The sequence below is a fragment of the Papio anubis genome, chromosome X (assembly GCF_008728515.1).
Source record: "Papio anubis isolate 15944 chromosome X, Panubis1.0, whole genome shotgun sequence".
Lineage (NCBI taxonomy): Eukaryota > Metazoa > Chordata > Mammalia > Primates > Cercopithecidae > Papio > Papio anubis.
Window position 1 is genome coordinate 21,955,066 of NC_044996.1, and position 20,833 is coordinate 21,975,898.

The 20,833-nt window shown below is 39.6% G+C and overlaps 1 protein-coding gene across 3 annotated transcripts in view; it reads left to right on the forward strand.

The window, feature by feature from the left end:
- The window catches only part of HS6ST2 (heparan sulfate 6-O-sulfotransferase 2), a 344,995-nt gene that overhangs the window by 241,386 nt on the left and 82,776 nt on the right, over positions 1-20,833 (forward strand). The gene's annotated exons all lie outside the window — the stretch shown is intronic.

Genomic DNA, 20,833 nt, shown 5'->3' on the forward strand with positions numbered 1-20,833 from the left:
CTATTGATATTGACTGCATTAGAATTTAAAACTGAGAAATTTTCAAAAATATGTATTAATCCATTTAAATGAACAATAGTACCTATTGCATATTAACATATTTTAATAAAAAATAACCTATTTCCAAAGTAAAAAAATAACTGTGGCATTGTTTTATATTTTGCAAATGTCTTTGATATCTGGCTCCAATGATGATACATGGATTCTATCAGCTTCTACATTTGATCTGTTGTGGTATGTTGTTTTGGTTGAAGTATATGAAGAAAATCCAGCCTCACACAGACATATATTTGGAAAAGAGAGGACCTTACGGACTCCCTGAATGATCTTGGGGACCACCAGTGTCTTTATACCACACTTTGAGAACTGCTTCTCTACCTGAATGGCACTTCCTGGAGATGTACGTGCCCATCCTGCTGGGCAATGAATGGCAGCTCTTCTCTCACTCCCTCCCCCTTCACTGTATCCCCTCTTTATTTAAAGCAGCTCAGTTTTTCTATTTTATATAATGAAGTTACTGGAAGATTTTATTTGAAAAAAGGAGTCTGCCTCTAAAAGTGTTTGAAATTCACCCACCTTAATCTTAGGTTACTGAAGACCTAAGGATTTGGGAGCTGATTGAGATCCTATCACTGGGATTTTTCTCCCCTAAAAGCCCAAGAGTTTTTCTCCCCTCAAACTCTTGGGCTTTGAGGAGGGTCCTTTGGCATCGTGCCTTAGCCCTTCCTGGACAGTGACTGGCATGTCATCTTGACAGTGACAGTCTTAGCACATGAAAATGCCACTGAATGACTTGAAAGATTTAATGCCACTTCACAATGGGACCGACCTGCCCGGGGAGTGATATAGGCTGAAGGTGGAGGGGATTCAATATTTGTAGAGCTGTCTGATCACTGAAGCAGAGAGATGGGCCATAAGGGCAAGTTTCAGTGATATACTTATATGTCGTCATCTTTAGAGCTAGACATTCATCATTATTATTTATTTCCTAGATTTATGTCGAGCCTTCATTCCAAGGGACAGGAGCCAGTGTCGAATACCATGGGATCTAAGTGCCTTCACAACCCATTGAAGCTTCCTCCAATTTCTTGTTTAATAAAGAAGGCCGTGCTGTTCTTTCCCTTATTGCCAGAGTCATTATTGATTTCATGTCATTCCTTTTATAAAATCACCTCCTGGGTTTTCCTAGGCTTGGCTCTTATAGCCGAGAATGTTCTCTCCTCAGCCCTCTGCTGAGCCTGATGCTGTGAATCCCATCTTTGTGGATCAGGGGACAATTCCACAGCCATCTTGCCGACGTGCCCGCTTTAGGCTGTGAGCATGCGCAGAAGTACTCTCAGAGCTGTGGAGGAGGGGAGGCTGCCACACCCGCTTCCTTGCCCTTGTTTGTTTTGTTTTTCCCACCAGCCTAGGCATTAATTAAGAGGCCCAGACTCAAATGCCCACCATTAGGGTCAATCATTTGGGCTAATTGAGTGTTTCCGATTTAGTGGAACTCTTCTCTGAAAGTAAGAAATAAAACTGGAATCCCTGGGAGAAACCGGAACCCTTGTCTATTGCTGGTGGGAATGTAAAATGTTGCAGCTGCTGTGGAAAACACTTTGGCAGTTTCTCAAAAAGTTAAACAGAGTATTATATGCTCCGGCAATTCTACTCTTAGGTATATACCTAAGAGAAATGAAAATATATGTCCACACAGAAACTTGTACATGAACATTCATAGCAGCATTAATCATGATAGCGAAAAAATGGAAACAACCCCGATGCCCATCAATGGATGAATGGATAAACAAAACGTGGTGTATGCATACAATGGAATATTGTTTAGCTGTAAAAAGGACTGACGTGCTGATTGATACATGCTACAACATGGATGAACCTTAGAAACTTGATGCCCCAAGTGAAAGAAGCCAGACAAAAAAGGCCACATACCGTATGATCCATTTATATGAATAATCCACAATAGACAAATCCATAGAGACAGAAAACAGATGATTGCCAGGAGCTGAGGGGAGGGTGGAAGGGGGAGTGACTGCTTTACTTAATGGGTACAAGGTTTTCTTCTAGGATGATGAAAATATTTTGGAACTAGATAGAGGTGACAGTTGCACAACATGTAATGTACTAAATTCCACTGAATTATACACTTTAAAATGGTTCATTTTGTGTTACATGAATTTCACCTCAATAAAAAATTCAAAACAAATGAACAACAAAACAAAACAACACAAAACACCTGAATCCGTGGCTGCTACCCTCTTTCGAGCTAGTTTCTCTTGTGAATGTTTGTGGAATAAGGAACCCAAGCCTGGGCCGTGAACTCCTCCAGAGTGGAAAATGGGCTTCCAATAATTCGTAGACACTCAATAGTTATATACTGTGGAGATATCATGTATGGTTTCCCATATTGCTCTCTTCACTGTGGGCTCATGGAAAGCAGGGACCATGTCTTGTTGCACCCTTGAATTCCAAGTGCCTAAGCACCATTCCCAGCACATAGAAGACAATAGATGTTTGCTGAATGAATTAATATGTTTGTGACACCTCTTTATTCATCTCTATGCCTCCCCCTCCCCAATAATGCTAGTAATAGTTCTACCACAGCTGGTGCTCAGAACAGATCTATGGATTTGTCGAGTGAGTGGGGATGAGATTGTTTTATTTTTAGGTTTTTTTTAAGGTTATTTATTTCAAATGAACCTTAAAGTAAACTTAAGTTCCATAAGGAGTATTATTGGGGTTTTGATTAGGGTTTCATTACTATTCACTAAAAACACTTTTTAAAAAAAAAATGAGATATAAAAATTGGACAAGATGTAGAAAACTAGGAGATTTTGCCTATGGAGATTCAAAAAGAGTCAGGGAGAGTTCTCAGCTTTAATAAGAGGATGAGACTGTTTAGATGCATTTTACTTTAAAAAAATTGTGGATATCTATAAAACGGAACATTATCCAAGCCATGAAACGGAACGAAGTACTGATAAATGCTACAATATGAATGAACCTTGAAAACATTATGCAAGTGAAAAAAAAGCCAGACACAAAAGATCACTGTTACATGATTACATTTATTTGAAATGTCCAGAGTAGGAAAATCCACTGAGACAGAAAGTAGATGAATGGTAGTAGGGGCTGGAATGAATAGCCAGATAGGACAGGGACAGCTAAAGGGTATAGGGTTTCTTTGGAGGTGACTGAAAATGTTCAGAAATGGACTGTGGTGATGGTTGCACATATCTGTGAATATACTAAAACCCATTGTATACTTTAATTGGATGAATTGCATGGTATGTGAATTATACCTCCATAATGCTGTTAGAAATTTAGATACATCTCAGAAAAGTAAAGAATACACTTTGAATCAAAAACAAGTGTGACTGTGGTTTGGGAGAGATCTTCATCTAAAATATAAAATAACTGCCCGGGTATATTCAAAGGGTTTCTCTAGGAAAAGATTCCTTTACTTTTTATTATTTTTTTAATTTTTAATTTTAATTTTCTTGTGGGTACATAGTAGGTGTATATATTTCCAGAGTACCTGAGATGTTTTGGTACCGGCATGCAATGCATAATAATCACATCATGGAAGATGGGGTATCCAGCCCCTCAAGCATTTATCCTTTGTGTTACAAACAGTCCAATTATACTTACTTATTTTAAAGGGTACAATTAAATTATTATTGACTATAGTCACCATATTGAGATATCAAATACTAGGTCTTATTCATTCTTTCTATTTTTGTATTCATTAACCATCCCCACCTTCCCCCCCCCCCCCCCCACTACCCTTCCCATCCTCTGGTAACTATCCTTCTACTTTCTATCTTCATGAGTTCAATTGCTTTGATTTTTAGATCCCATAAATAAGTGAGAACATGTGATGTTTGTTCTTCTATGCCTGGCTTATTTCCCTTAACATAATGACTTCCAGTTCCATCCATTTGTTGCAATGACAGGGTCTCATTCTTTTTTTATGACTGAATAGTACTTCATTGTATATAAGTACCACATTTTCTTTATCCATCCATCTGTTGATGGACACCTTACGTTGCTTCCAAATTTTAGCTATTGTGAACAGTGCTGCAACAAACATGGGAGTGCAGATATCTCTTTCATATACTGATTTCCTTTCTCTTGTGTATATACTCAGCAGTGGGATTGCTGGATCATATGGTAACTCTATTTTTAGCTTTTGAGGAACCTCCAAACTGTTCTCCACGGCAGTCATACTAATTTACATTCCCACCTGCAGTCTATGAGGGTCCCCTTTTCTCTACATTCTTGCCAGCATTTGTTATTGCCTGTCTTTTAGATATAAGCCATTTTAACTAGGGTGACATGATACCTCATTGTAGTTTTATTTCTCTGATGATCAGTGATGTTGAGCACCTTTTCATATACCTGTTTGCCATTTGCACATCTTCTTTTGAGAAATGTCTGTTTAAATCTTTTGCCCATTGCTTAATCAGATTATTAGATTTTTCTATAAACTTGTTTGAGCTCCTTACGTATTGTTTTTTAATCCCTTGTAATGTCAGTAGTTTGAAAATGTTTTTTCCCATTCTGTGGGTTCTCTCTTCACTTTATTTATTATATTCTTTGCTCTGCAGAAGTTTTTTAAATTGATGTGAGCCTATTTGTCCATTTTGCTTTGGTTGCCTATGTGTGTAGGGTATTGCTCAAGAAATCTTTGCCCAAACAAATGTCCTAGAGACTTTCCCTAATGTTTTCTTGTAGTAGTTTTAGAGTTTGATGTCTTAGATTTAAGTCTTTAATCCATTTTGATTTGATTTTTATATGGCAAGAAATGGGGGTCTAGATTCATTCTTTTGCATATGGATATTCAGGTTTTCCAGCACCATTTATTGAAAGGACTGTCTTTTTCCCAGTGTATGTTCTTGGCAATTTTATCAAAAATCAGTTCACTGCCCATGTATGGATTTGTGTTGGGGTTCTCTATTCTGTTCCATTGATCTGTTTTTATGCCAGTGCCATGCTGTTTTGGTTGCTATAGCTCTGTAGTATAACTTGAAATCAAGTAGTGTGATTCCTCCAGTTTTGTTATTTTTGCTTAGTATAGTTTTGGCTTATTCTGGGTCTTCTGTGGTTCCGTAGAAATTTTAGGATGATTTTTTTTTGCTATTTCTGTGAAGGATATCACTGCTATTTTGATAGGTATTGCATCAAATCTGTGGATTGCTTCGGTAGTATGGACATTTTAACAATATTGATTCTTCCAATCCATGAACATGAAATATCTTTCCATTTTTTGGTGTCCTCTTCAATTTCCTTCATCAGTGTTTTATTATAGAGATCTTTTTCTTTGACTAAGTTGATTCCTAGGTATTTGATTATAATTGTGGCTATTGTAAATGGGATTACTTTTTAAATTTCTTTTTTTAGATTGTTCACTGTTGGCGTGTAGAGATGCTACTGATTTTTGTATGTTGATTTTGTAATTGCAATTTTACTGAATTTGTTTACCAGTTCTAATTGTTTTTTTGGTGGAGTCTTTAGGTTTTACCAATATAAGATCATATCATCTGCAAACAAGGCTAATTTGATTTCTTCTTTTTCAATTTGGATGCCTTTCTTTCTTTCTTTCTTTCTTTCTTTTCTTTCTTTCTTTCTTTTCTTTCTTTCTTTCTTTCTTTTTCTTTTCTTTCTTTTTCTTTCTTTCTTTTTCTTTCTTTCTCTCTTTCTCTTTCTTTCTTTCGTCTCTCTCTCTTTCTTTCTTTCTTTTGTCTCTCTCTCTCTCTTTCTTTCTTTCTGTCTTTCTTTCTTTCGTCTTGCTGTGTTGTCAGGCTGGAGTGCAGTGGTGTGATCTCGGCCACGGCCATGCGTGATCCCAGGTTCACTCCATTCTCCTGCCTCAGCTTCCCAAATAGCTGGGACTACAGGCGCCCGCCACCACACCTGGCTAATGTTTTGTATTTTTAACAGAGACAGGGTTTCACCGTGTTAACCAAGATGATCTCAATCTCCTGACCTTGTGATCCACCCGCCTCAGCCTCCCAAAGTGCTGGGATTATAGGCGTGAGCCACTGTGCCCTGCCAAAACTATAAGTTTCGTTTTCTTGTCTGATTATGCTAGCTAGGACTTTCAGTCCTGTATTGGATAACAGTAGTGACAGTAGGCATCCTTGTCATGTTCCAGATCTTAGGGGAAAGACTTTCAATTTTTCCTCATTTAGTATGATACTAGCTGTGGCTCTGTCATACATAGCTTTTATTATGTTGAGCTGTGTTCCTTGTATACCCAGTTTTTTGAGGGTTTTTATCATGGAGAGATCGAATTTTATGAAATGTGTTTTCAGCATTAGTTGAAATGATCATATAGTTTTTGTCCTTCATTCTGCTGATATTTATTTGTGTATGTTGAACCATTCTAGCATCCACAGGGTGTTTCCCACTTGGTCATGATGAATGATCTTTTTAATGTATTGTTGAATTCAGTTTGCTAGTGTTTTGTTAAGGATTTCTGCATCAATATTCATTAGCGATATTGGCCTGTAGTTTTCTTTTCTTTCTTTCTTTCTTTCTTTTTCTTTTTTTTTTTTTTTTTTTTTTTTTGATGTGTCTTTGTCTGGTTTTGGTATCAGGGTAATACTGGCCTGGTAGAATGAGTTTGAAGTATGTTCCTCTTATTTTCCAGAATAGTTTGAGTAGGATTGGTATTAGTTCTTCTTTAAATGTTTGGTAGAATTCAGCAGTGAGGCCATGAGGTCCAGGGTTTTCTTTACTAGGAGTCTTTTATTGCAGCTTTGATCTCATGACTTGCTATTGGTCTGTTCAGGTTTAGGATTTCCTCATGGTTCAGTCTTGGTAGGTTGTATGCATCTAGGAATTTGTCCATTTATTCTGGATTTTCCAATTTTTTGGCATATACTTGCTCATACTGGCCTAATGATCCTTTGAATTTCTGCACTATCAGTTGGAATGTCTCCTTTTTCATTTCTGATTTTTTATTTATTTGAATCTTTTCTCTTTTTTCCTTAGTAAGAAAAACCAACTTTTTGAGGTTTTTTTTTTGTTTGTTTGCTTTTTGTTTTTTTTTTTCTTTTTTAAAAATTTATAACAATTTTATTTTAATACACCTATAAATTTGAATATTTGAAATCTCCATCACCTTCACAGCACAATGATTCTACAAAGCATTCTTTCCTTTAGCCTCACTATATATTTTGTCAAATGACATGACTGTTCCTAATTCATAATTGGGACCTAAACCTAATGGAAAATACTACTTCGTGTATTCAAAAATATTTGTGGTTTTTTTCTACTATGTATATCTGGCATTGTTCTCAAGACTGGACTCTACTAGTTTTATTATGAAAATGTTAACATTTCTCCATAGAGTTGTTTTACAAAAACACCTGTTTTCAAAAACGTTCTGGGGAACAACTTGAAAACTTTTAAATAACATTTAGAGCATGGATTTATTTTTAAAATTACCTGATCCCTTTTTTAACGCATATTGTGACTTTCTTTAATCATGAAAAGTTTTCAACATTATTTTGGCATACCTGAAAGCTTTTAACTGTCCTTAAAAACCCCAACTTTGCAATAGTAAATGATTTAATGCATCACAAAATAGTCTTATGAACCAACTTTTTGTTTCACTGATCTTTTGTATTGTTTTCTTCATTTACATTGCATTTATTTCTGCTCTGATTTTCATTATTTCTTTTCTTCCACTGTTTTGAGTTTGGTTTACTCTTGTTTCTCTGGTTCTTTAAGATGCATTATTAGGTTGCTTATTTGAAGTTTTTCCTCTTTTTTTGCAAGAAGGAGAATAAACCAGATTTATTTTAAAACATAAATTTAAAAGTACCTACATCAATTATTATTAAATTGAACCAGCAGTGTATAAAATAAATAATGAACTGAGTCCAGTTTCAGATGGGTTCACACTAGAAAACCTAATTAGTATAATTCAACCACTTCAGCAAAAGAAAATAAAAGAAATGAATATTTCAATGGATGGGGGAAATGAATTTTTATTATTCCAAAATAATTCATGATTTTGAAGAACTCTTAGCAAATAAAAATTAAAATGAACTTTCTTAACCTGATAAGCAGAATCTAATGAAAGCTTACAACAGTCACCCCAAATGGCAAGAAGTTAGATCATTCCCTTTGAAGACAGGTTTTTCCTCTTTTTTGATGTAGGCACTTATAGCTATAAACTCATCTCTTAGTACTGCTTTTACTGTATCCCATAGGTTTTGGTATGTTGTGTTTCTATTATCATTTGTTTCAAGAAGTTTTTCAATTCCTTCTTAATTTCTTCATTATCCACTGGTCATTCAGGAGCATATTTTTTAGTTTTTATATATTTTTGTAGTTCCCCAAATTCTTCTTATTTTTTATTTCTAGCTTTATTCCATTGCAGACAGAAAAGATGCTTGATATTATTTCAGGTTTTTAAAATGTTTTATGGCTGGTTTTGTGACCTAACATATGGTCTATCCTTGAGAATGATCCATGTGCTGAGGAAAATAAAGTGTATTCTGCAGCCATTGGATGAAATGTTCTGTAAGTATCCATTAGATCCATTTGGTCTATAGTGCAGATCAAGTCTGGTATTTCTTTCTTGATTTTCTGTCTGGAAGATAGATCCAATGCTGAAAGTGGGGTGTTGGAGTCTCTGACTATTATCATACTGGGGCCTATCTCTCTCTTTCACTCTAATAATATTTGCTTTATATATCTAGGTGCTCCAGTGTCGGGTGCATATATATTTAAAATTATTATATCTTCTTGCTGAATTGACCCCTTTATTATTATATGGTGACCTTCTTTTTCTCTTCTTATTGTTTTTGTCTTGAAATCTATTTTGTCTGATACAAGTATAGCTACTCCTACTCTTTTAAGTTTTTTGGCTTCTATTGGCATGGAATATCTTTTTCCATCCCTTCATTTTCAGTCTATTTGTGTCTTTATAAGTGAAGTGTGTTTCTTGTAGGCAACAAATCATTGGGTCATTTTTTTTAAAATCAATTCTGCCACTCTATGTCTTTTGATTGAAGAGTTTAGTCCATTTACATTCAATGTTATTGATGAGTAAGGACTTACTCCTCCCATTTTGTTATTTATTTTCTGGTTGTTTTGGAAAGATCCCTTTAAATTGGGCTTTCCTTCCAGCAGCAATTCATGTGAGTTTCCAGATCATTACCTACTTGATGAGGGGCTGGGGGCAGAGTAGCTTAAAGGCAGAGTGTGAAGGGCAACTGCCAACTGTTGGACAGTTGGAGATTGATCAGAATGTGTGTCAGTGGGAAACTAGGATTCGATTTACACAAACCCAGCTGCCTGATGATTTCTGCACTGCCTGTAGGATATATGGGGTGTCCCCATTTTCATGAGGAGGAATGAGCAAGCAGTCTAATGATATGCCACTTATACAATTAGCAATTCAGCAAGTTCAAGTTCAAATAAGCAGTTCTAAATTCTTCCTACTCCAGGGGCTGTCCCTACTACTTCAGTGTCTATCAGCTTTTCTGAAAGAAGAGACGCCATGGCTACAGGGGAACCATGGTGGGGCTGTGTGTGGAGGCAAGTACTGCCTAGTGTTGGATGCAGACTGCAACTGTATCCTTTGCCCTTAGGCAGGAAGAAACTCCCATAGCACCATCCCAGCTAGGTGGTAGCTTGGATGTCACAGTCAGACGGGCAGCCCCAGCAACCTTAGGTGGCACAGCAGTTTCTGTGGGGAGATTATAAAGCCCTGTGTGGTTATGAAGGAGTTGACAGGCTATTCTGTTGGCTTTCTGCCTGTTTTCCTTGGATCCTGAAGACAAGGGCAGTCCAAAGTTATTCCTGGGAAGTGAGAACCAGGCATCAGCCAAGGCTTTGTCAGATCTGGGTTTGTAGATGAGGGCTCATTCAATCTTCATTACAATTGCAAAAAATGAACATGTGAAAATTCACTTGTAACTTGAAGGGGCATCATTTCTAATTGGGAGATAACCACAGAGAAACAAGGGGGCCAAAACATTGCTAGTGTGAAAAGCACATAGGCTTTGGAGTCAGATCAACCTGCAAGTCCCATTCTTTATATCTTAGATGCATGACCTTGTCAAAGGCCTTCACCTCTGAGCCTTAATTTCCTCACCTGTAAAAGGAGATAGGAAAGAGCATCTTACAGGGGCTATTGTTCTAATTAAACAATGTCCAATCCTCATGCCTGGATCTCTGCCGCTGGCTCCCAACTCACGTTTTTCCTCCTATCTCTCTAGCATAGATTGCTGCATTCATTTTCTTGTAGAGGGACCCTGGTACTTTTAAGATTCCTGAACTGGAATTCACAAGGTCTGAGAGATGGTTTTGACCCTGTTATGGCTGTGTGGCCTTGGATGAGTCCCTTTCTCTCTCGGGACCTATAAAATGCAGAGTTTGGGCTTGATGATCTTTAAGGGTACCTTCCAATTTTGATAGGTTTCTAAACGATATCAAGGTCAAATTCTGAATAGCCTGGCTCACTGTGCTAGAGGATACCCCTGATCATTTGGCAAGCACAACTCTTTCCCAAGGCAACATTGCCCTTCTTACCATTGTAGTTACATGGGCCCTGTTGGAATGAGTCACATACTCTAGCTTCTTCCAGTTTTTCCCCCCTTGGTTATCCTGGCTTGGACTTTTTGGATTCTGTCTATATGTAATTTGATTGCATGTTCCTATAGATAAGAAATATAGGTATAATAGTAAGGAGCACCTCACCCCCCACTGCTTCAAAGAGAAAAAGAGCGAGAGAGAGACCTGATCTGTCTGCCAATTTCTCTTTCCCTGTGGGTCCCTGGCCCATCCACTGCTACCTGATTTATGTCCTAGGGGAGCAGCATAGCTATGGTGAAGATTTATACCAGGTTTTCATCTTCAAATGAGCTACTACCTCTGTTCCTTGTGTATTCAAGTGCTTGGCACTCATAGCCTGTGAGTTTATTCTGGAATTCAAAATGAAAAATAGTCCCGTGAGAGGCCTACAGAGAGGCAAACAGGAAGCACTTCAGAGTGTGCTTCAGCCTTGTACAGTAAGTAGGGTGCAGTCCCCAGCTCTCAGTGGAGGTGTGATATGCCAAGAGAGATTATATACAGTGATCCCTCTCCACATTAGTGCCTTGTGTAGGTGTGGTACACAGTGCATTAGAATTAGACAAGGCATAAGATTTGGAGACAGGAAATATTGAATATTCCCATCTCAGTGCCTTCACTTATTAACTGTACGGCCTTGAGGAAATTACACTTTGAGCCTTTCTGACTTCCCTGTAAAGTGAGAAGAATGCCGCCTACCTCACAGGGTTACTGTGAAGGCAAAATGAAATATAGTTAGTACAGCTGAGTGGCTCATGAGCTTGGGTCCTAGCATCCTACAACTCTGGATTTGAATCCAGACTCTACCACTTATCATGCAAGTCCCTCTGAGCCTCAGTTTTCTCATTTAGGCAATGAGTATAGAGTTTTGTTCAGGATGAAATGAGATAATTCCTATAAAGCATGTGGCATCTGGCATATAGTAAGCACTCATTAAATGTTAGCTAATGGTATGATTGTTATTGTTTGTCATATAGGTAAAATTTCCAATAATTCTAGAAAAGATATTTTGTGTACTCTGCCAGATGGTTTGGCAAACTTCGTCCATATTTTACATGCTTGGGGAAAAAGCGCTGGGTATTTTTTGGTCCTGGTTTTGAAACTATAGGTAAGACATGAAACTGAGACTCCTCCAATAAAAAGATACCTGTTTCCTCATGGAAAGCAAGTTCGCACTCACAATGGTGCTACACCTTCATGTAGACAGCTGTTTGAAGCCTACAAAACTGTTGAAGTGGTCATGATATTTCAAAAGCAGTGCCTCCATCGGGAGCAGCGGTGTTAATCCAATTAGGAATACTACACCTGCCAAACAGAAAGAATCCTTTAGCCACAGGTCTCAAGCACAGCCCTGGATGTGTGGATTTGCCACAGTGACAGAGACTACTAGCAAGGTACATGAGGACAAGAACCGCAATGGCTTAAAGCCTTTGTCATGGATCTTTGACAATGAAGTTAATTACCCAGATGTTTCATGTACTTGACCCCAGACACTCAGGTCTTTGGAAACATCTGGACAACATGGGGGTACTCTTCATATCTTTCATCAAAACCGTTGGTTGTATTAAATTCAGCAGGTTTCATTAATCACCTGGTTTGTGCCCTGTTAGGTATTATTGATCACAAGGAAGTCACAGTTTCATTGAGAAAAATTAGACTAACAGGTTTGAAGTGACCAATGAAAAGTAGGAGAGCTGGGATTTGAACATAGTTCCATCAACTCCTGTGCTTGTGCTCACTTCACTCTAGCACATAGCCTCTTTTCATTTGGGGCTGGCTGGAAGTTTCAGACCAAATTCAGTGGTTCCCACTATGCCTTGACTTCAGCAAAGACCTAAGCTCCTTTGCCGAAAGCAGGTGACATATATCCAGATGGACCATTTCATGTGTCTCCATTGTCTGATCCTTTTAGTGACTTAGTGGAATACTCCCTGAGAATGATCTTGATCCTTATTTTAGCACTAGCCAAATCACTACTTGTTAGGGAGTTTTTCGTTCTCTGTGTTTTAAATGTGTAAAAATGTGAATGAAGCAGTTATATATTGTGTTGGCAGCTTGCCATCCTTGGTCTGTGTCAGCATAAAATATTTTGGATTCCATAGAGTAGCAGCCCCTTGCAAAGCTGTGTAAAAGATACAATGAAAACCTTCCTTCTTATTTGAAACAGTGCTGAAATAGCACCATTTGTGGACCTTCCAGACCCAAAGATCTGAAACACGGAAATAAAATGGGACAAAATAACTCCCAGCACATATATTTATACTTACCTTGTAAATGAAACTTTTCGGCCTTTATTAACAGAAAGCAGGCCCTGTTACACCCAGAAAATTTCTAAGGGATTCCTTATTTGTTCTTTCTTTCCTTTAAATCGAAAATACTGTATGTATATGATCAAATTGAAATGCATCACTGGAATCTACCATACAAATACAGATGCTTGCGTTTGGAGAACTCCAAAACACGTATGAAAATCATTGTCAAGTTTCAATTGATGAAGTCAGCCTGTGCCTATGCACATATTTTTTAGTAACTCAACTAGCTCCCCGCATCATGAGTGGAAAGGCTTCTCAGAAGGGAAAACAAGCCAGGTTTTCTTTTTATGGCCTTCAATTTTGTTTTATTTTGTTTTACTTTGTTTGTTCAATGGCAAAACATCCTTTTCACTGCTTTCTGAAAGACTAAATTGTCAAATAGTTGCTTTGGAAATGTTTTCAGAAACAATGTATTCTGCCATACCCAAGGACATGTTATAGACGAACCCATTTTCCACAAAAACAAGAATCCTTCAGTGTCTAGATTGTTAATTAGATCAGCACTAGAGGGCACTCTTATGATGCCAAAATGGGAAATTTTTACTAAAATCTGCTGGGCAGGGGTGTGGGAGAGGAGACGAGGAGGGGGCAGATTGTAAGAACTGCAGACAACAGACAGCTTAAAGACATGTGCAACTGGGAATTGACTGGCTCGCCAACAGATGAAACACTATTTGGAAAGGGCTGTTTGGCAATCTTCCCTATCAGATCCACTTGGTTTCCAAAATGCAGTTGGTGCTTTGGCAAAACAGGGCCCAGGTATAAGGCATTATTTCTCAAAATGAAAGAAATATAAGAATCTCTGATTGTTACCATGTGATGTAGTAAAAGCACATTTAGGCAGAAAACAAAATGTGGAGAGAAGCATAGGAGAATGTGTTTACAACTTAACAGCTACTGAAAAAGAAGAATTTCAAATCCTTGGGGTCTTTTATGGTTGTTTTCCCAATCTTTTGCAGCCCTTGCTCTGTGAATTGTTCTGAAGGGTTGTGTGATTGAGTCTGGGAGAGTAGGTGCTTGCTTGTCTGCTGCCCCTAGGCAGGCTCTGATGGACACAGGGTGGATGATGTGCTGTCAAGTGAGGGGACAAATGGACTTGGTTTTGCCTCTGGCACTGATGTGCTCTGTGATCTGTGGCAAGTCCCTACCCTCTCAAAGTCTCAGGGTCAGGGAAGAGTTGGGTGACACTAGAGGTCTCTAAAAGATCACTAGAAGACATATCCCTGAGTTTATGATTGATGATTGCAGAAATAACTTTTGTTTTAGTTTGGTTTTAGAGACAGTGTTGCTCTGTTGCCCAAGCTGGAGTGCAGTGACATGATCATGGCTCACTGCAGCCTCGAACTCCTGGGTTCAAGCGCTCCTCCTGCCTCAGCCTCCAGAGTAGCTGGGACCACAGGCACACGACACCATGCCCAGCTATTTTTCACATTTTTTGTAGAGATAGGGTCTCACTATGTTATCCAGGTTGGTCTTGAACTGCCGGGCTCAAGAGTTCCTCCCACCTTGGCCTCCCAAAGTGTTGAGAATACAGACATGAGCCACTGTGCTCAGCCAGAACATCCCATATCAGTCATTTATAGCAGTCACTTGAGTTATGAATCGAACAAGATATGGTAGGCACCCTGGGGTAGAAGGTGACTCTATGTTGTCAACAGGATGGTACCGAAATGATTTGCCAGCACAGAGGGGCTTATTTGCCTGTATTAGTCATTGCTTTAGGTTTATGGCTCAGTCCAAATATAACCTCAGAGACTTACCACACTAAGCCATCAGTAGGTCCCCTCAAATTGGCTCATTATGTCCAAGTTAGGCCTGATCCCTCACTTGTGTGCTAGCATCAGCCAGAATCTCAGGCATGCCCATGTGTCCCTCCCTGAGGAGTCAGTATGGGGCAGACGCTCTGGGTACTTAATGGGAAGAGTGGCACACTGAAGACAGAGTTATCTACTCTGATTTTGGCCTCAGCATTTGTTAGAGAAATGCATGAGTGTTTTTGTCTAAGTCTCTGCTTGTAAGAACCCGGGCTATCCTTCATAGGAATGTTCCTGACTGAGTCAAATTCATTATAAAGTCTTAGAATGTTATTGGCCGGGCATGGCAAAACCTTATCTCTACTAAAAATACAAAAAAAATTAGTTGGGCATGGTGGTGGGCACCTGTAGTCCCAGCTACTCAGGAAGCTGAGATGGGAGAATCACTTGATCCTGGGAGGCAGAGGTTGCAGTGAGCCGAGATCGAGCCACTGCACAACCTGGGCAAGAGTGAGACTCCATCTCCAAAAAAAAAAAAAAAATTGTTATCATGAACAGGGACCTTTGGGAAATCAGTTAGTCCAACACCATCACTGTAGAGATAGGGAAACGGGGAGCCATCTTCATTTGGGAATGGGGTTGCCCAGGGTTTCACAGCCAGTTAATGGCTGAGCTGGCATTGGGATATCAGTTTTTTATTTCTATTCCAGGCCTCTTTGTGTTACCTTGTGCTATATTTTTCTCTCTCCTCCAACGTCCATTCTAGGGAATAAGTGACCAATGGCTATGAACCTAAGGGTTTTTGACATAGCTAGAATAGCTGTGTTTACGGATTGTGTCATTTAAGGTGGTACCAGTGGAAAGATATGGGGACACATCCCTATCAAAAATATGTCCTTTTTAAATGTCGTAGGACTGGAGATCAAACCAATATAGGGTCATTCCTCTGGATCTAGAAGGCTCTGAAGTCTTGAGATGCTCTTGCCCAAAAGCAAGGATCAGGTTGGAATCCTTGTCAGCTGGCAAGGAACGAAAGGATGGGAGGGTGGGTCTGGAAACCAGGTTTAGTATCTTGGGGGAGGGCAGACACTGTGAAAAGAGCAGTCAAGACAACCTCAGGGGACTTCACAGTTGTGCCAAAGGCTGTTCCTTGGGAGGTTAAAACAAATGCTCAAAGAATACATATTTGAAAGAATATTCTGGGTTCCAGTATTCTCAGGCCAACCATAAGGATCTCCCTCTCATGAGGTATGCGTGATTTCCAGTGGACTTGGCATGGAACAAGGAGGAATTAAGAGCGGTCAAACAGCAGAACACAGATGTGGGGGACAGCCCTCTACCATATCAGTGATGTGGTTACTTTCCACATGGCCTTTACATGCACGTGTCTTTGAGCCCTGCTTTTGAAAAGCTGGTTCTTTTCGCAGGGCGACAAGATGGCTCAGCTACAGGGGACTGGGAGTTGTGTGGCAGGCCTGCCACACACTCACTATGCCTCTAGACAATTCTCTGATTGGTCTTCCTCCCTAGGTGACAGTAATAATGCCTAAAACATATTGTATGATGACTGTGGACCTGACATTCTGCTACATGATTTACATGCACGATCACATCTAATCCTCCCAAGTACTTTAGGAACTACCCTTCTAGACGGAAACACATGGGCCTACCTACCCAGGTTGTTTGCTGTTGGTTTCTGCTCTGATAGAGCTGTCTTTTCTTCTGATTGGTCAGTTCTGATACCATATCTGTTGTTAAAGATGGTGAATGTCATCACCAGTGTAGGCACTATACTTGTCCCCACTTTGTTTTTTGCTGGTTGTGTTGTTTTGTTTTGTTGAGACAGAGTCTCATGCTGTCACCCAGGCTGCAGTGCAGTGGCATGATCTCGGCTCACTGCAACCTCCTCCTCCTGGGTTCAAGTGATTCTCCTGCCTCAGCCTCCTGAGTAACTGGGAATACAGGCACCCTCCACCATGCCAGGCTAATTTTTGTATTTTTAGTAGAGACAGGGTTTCACCATGTTGGCCAGGCTGGTCTCGAACTCCTGACCTCAGGTAATCCACCTGCTCGGCCTCCCAAAGTGCTGGGATTACAGACATGAGCTACCATGCCCCGCCTTGTCCCCATTTTGTAGGTGAGGAAATCAGGGCTGAGAGATTAAGATGCCTTTGCAGTGTCATGCAGTTGGTAAGTGAAAGAGCCTTAGGACCAGAATCCAGTCTGTGTGACTACTGGACTTATTTCATGGTCCCACACCACCTCTCAGGACTGTGCATAAGCAAAAGGCTGAGGTCAAGCATTTTAACACTTTGCGAGTAAAAAAGACCGGTAGCTTGTTTTGCTTAGGGCCGTAAGAAACACCCAGGCCCTTTGCTTGGCTCCTCCCTTCACCTCCACCAGTTTGAGCAAGAGTCCTTAGCCTGGGACTTTGGGGGCACCACATCCCTTTCCATTTAGGGAAATAAAATTTAGCATGTATTAACATAAGGCATTTTTCACTAGGATATACCGTATTTGGCCTTTAGAGATCAAAAGAGGAAGGTGGCTTGAAATACAAAAGGAAGTGGTGGGTTTCTGAGAAGCCATAGAGTAGGTGAGACCAGAATGATGGTAGAAGGGCATCCTACTGGGAGAATGTGGAAATTCTAAAACATGTCAGCTCTTGGTGTGGCAGTTAAAGGGAGGGTGAGCATGCCGGTTCAGTGTCAGAAACCAGAGAGGTTGAATGGGCCATTTGCTTGGCAGCTCTGGAACAGCGGTAGGCAGTTATTTCTAATAGAGTGTACTATCTGCTGCAGATTTGCAATCTGACCCAAACAGTGTTGGTGTGGGTTTCTTAACAACTTCCTTCTCTCTAGCCGTTATATGGAAGTGTGTGGCTGTGGAGGTCTCTGCTAATGAACAGCCATCACCAATATCCCAGCCTCCCGGCAGATGAAGAATCTGCATGAGCAGAAAGAGAAATGTGGAGGGTGGTGGCGGTGCAAGAGGGTCAGTTGTTCATCAATTCGATTTTTCTTGTTTTTCTCAATTAAGTTTCCTTGTATAATTTTTCCATCATAAAGAATCTGCTACTCTATGTTTCAAATTAACAAAGCTGTTTCTCTGGACAGAATGATGTTCAGCTGCATTTAAATTTGGCCATTATTATTTTGGACATACTCTCATTTACTCATAAACTCTTTGAAGGCTGTGCTCTGGGCTCTATGAACTACTAATAACATGTTGTACTGAGGAAAAGACTAGGGATTTGTATACTTCTAAGTAACGTGGCACCCAAATTCAAGGGAAAGCTATTAGAGAATGAAAGAATATAGGAACTGGGGGAATTTTAGAAACCATCTTGTCAAGCTCCTTCATGTCATACAGCCCCCTGGGAGAGTGGAGAAGAGAATTTGCCCAAGATCAAATGAGTCATTGGTAAAACCTGGATTAAAAACCAGGGATCCTGATTCTCAGTCAAGGGCTCTTGGATTTTTACCTCATCCTGGTTTTTCCAGGTGTTAATTTGGATCCTTCATACAAAAGTGAATCGTTTCACTTTCATTTCTGAAGCCCTAAGCACCCATCCTGAGAATGTAAATGCCAAGCAGAAGTGTCATGGTCTGAGGTTCCTGATTAGGATGAATCCACATCTGGAGTTTTTGGATTCCCAAGTCTCCCGCTATTCCCATTACTCCAGTGCTATATATGTGTTTCCTTCATTTTCATCTTTTGCCTTCCCTGCTGATGGGATGCTTAGGCAGTTGCCTAAGTACCATTTGAGTGACATTTAGCCATATCTTCTGGAACCTGGCTCAGAGGAAGGTTATTCCTATGGCTTTTTCTCCAGCCAGTGTCTGGGTAATGGGCATGATAACCACAGCTCCTTTTGTCCATCCAGTGCTGCTGCTTTTCCAGGATATGGCTTGCTGAGGGCTGATGAATCCCATCTTAGAGTGTCAGCCAGGCCAGCTGCTACAGAACATGAGAGCAATAAATGAGAAACACTTTGTTGGGATGTGGGACTACAGTATTATGAAACTGCCACTTAGAGGCTTCCTGTTTTTACAGTATTTCAAGGTGCAAGCACGTGGCATTCTCTGGGTAGCAAATGGCCCAACTGAAAAGAAACCTGATTTATAGCCTGTTGGGAGGGCTTTCCACAAGGAGAAATTATGAATTTATAATATCCCCTCCAATCCGAAAGTGAATTCTTTCTAATGCAAATGTTTAATCTGATGCCATCAAGTATGTTCTCCATACATAAACAAAGGCATAAATGAAACAGGAGAAACTCTTTCCTAGAAGTGATAACATAGAGTACATTTCTGTAGAACCCTTTTCCAAGCAGATGGCCTAAAAATATTCCACAAGATGTAGTCAGGGATATTTGTCTGTTTTATTCACTACTGTATCCTCAGTATCTCTAACAATGGCTGGCACATAATCGATAATAAATATTTTTAATAAAACATCATGATTAAAGGGCATTTTTAAAGGATTTCATTTAAGAACCTTCCCAAAGAGAGTGAGTGTGTGTGTATATGCATAAAATGGGTTCTTAAAATTAATTCATTTTCTTCTAATTAGTATGTCTCTTTTGTTTTACCTTTTCCCTATGAACTTTGGCACACTTCCGATGACTGGCCACCCTTTTGATTGATGCACCTGTAACGTCTTCACGGACTGTCAATACTCCACCTCTACCCACCTGGGCTCCCAGGTAAGGCAATGAGCTTCCAAAAGTCTTCTCAGTGCAATCACTGGGCAAATTTTATTAGGCAGTCAAGAAGTTGACCTAGAAATAAAAAAAAAATCTCAAGAGACAATAATAGTTCCTTGATTAAAGTTAAATTTGATCCCGTTTCCATATAAATCAATTATTTATACACTTAACATTATTTGAGAATTTCTATCAGTACAGTGAAATGAAAATTATGGCTTTGGAAATTGCTGCTTGCTTCACTTCGGAATTTTCTGATCCTAGGAATCAATATATGGCTTTATGTTTTCCTTTTAAAAATATATTCTTGTGTGTGTGTCTGTGTGTGTGTGTGTGTGTGTGTGTTTTGTCTTTTCATCCAAAGTTGTGTTATTTTTGTTCACAAGGCCAAGTGCTGTGGAAGGGATCATAGCCTCTCTTCACTGTGTAGGGACTCTAAATCATGGGATAGGTCAGTACATTGTAGATTACTTATTTCTTATGGCTGGAGTAGAAGACGAGCACATTGGGCTCTGGATGGTAAGTCCACTAATAGGAGTGCCTTGTCTAACAGATTTGATGTTAGGCCTCACCAAGTATATCGCTTTTGTTTCTCATGACATTCGCTTCCCCAGCAGTCTTAACAGCTCAGAAACAAGGAAAGGGGGCTTAACCACACCAGAGACTGATAATAAAAGAGCCATGTATTGCTTCTCAAATGATGATTCAAAGGCTCTGCTGCTAGCCATGCTATTAAAAAAGGCTCTCTTAACTCACTTTTAAGGCCTGCAGAACGTATTTGCTGTAAAGAAACATTTCTCCCAAGAAAATGCACAGGCTATATAGCCCACTTCGGGCATAAAAGAAGTGTTGCTACGTTGTAAAATTCCTTGTTCTGGCATAATAATAATAAAAAAAGCTAACTGAGCCCATTTGAACCCTCAAATTAGCAACTGACCTGTGTATAACTTCACAGTCTCTGCCTGCTAATAATATCAGAAATTCACCCAGTGGAATGAGTGTTTTGTGATCCTTAAGACATACATTATAAAAACAGCTAAGCATGTTTTTTGAATGGAGAAACACTGTTTACTTTGATGGATGTCTTGTGTTTGAGTGGAAGGGACTAGAGAGATGATTTATATATCACTTTACGTGTGCTTTGAATTTTCATCTTTTTAAAGAGCATGAGTAAAGTCTAATTGTTCTTTTATTTTCCTTTTGTTATTTGTGTTTCATATATTCCTGATAATATGAAAAATCCTTGCCAATTCCTCCTAGGACCTTTCAATCAGGCATTTCCATTTCGGTGATGCCACAGGGTTGGGTTTGGTTTGGGTTTTGCTTTATTGGCTTTTGTTTTTTTACCTAGATTCCCATTGCTCTCTGTGAAGGAGAATGGAATTAGCATGAGCGAGTGGTAGATCCATCATTCCCAGCCCACAGCACTCCAGGGATCTGGCTCTCAGTGCAGCCTTGCCCCTTTT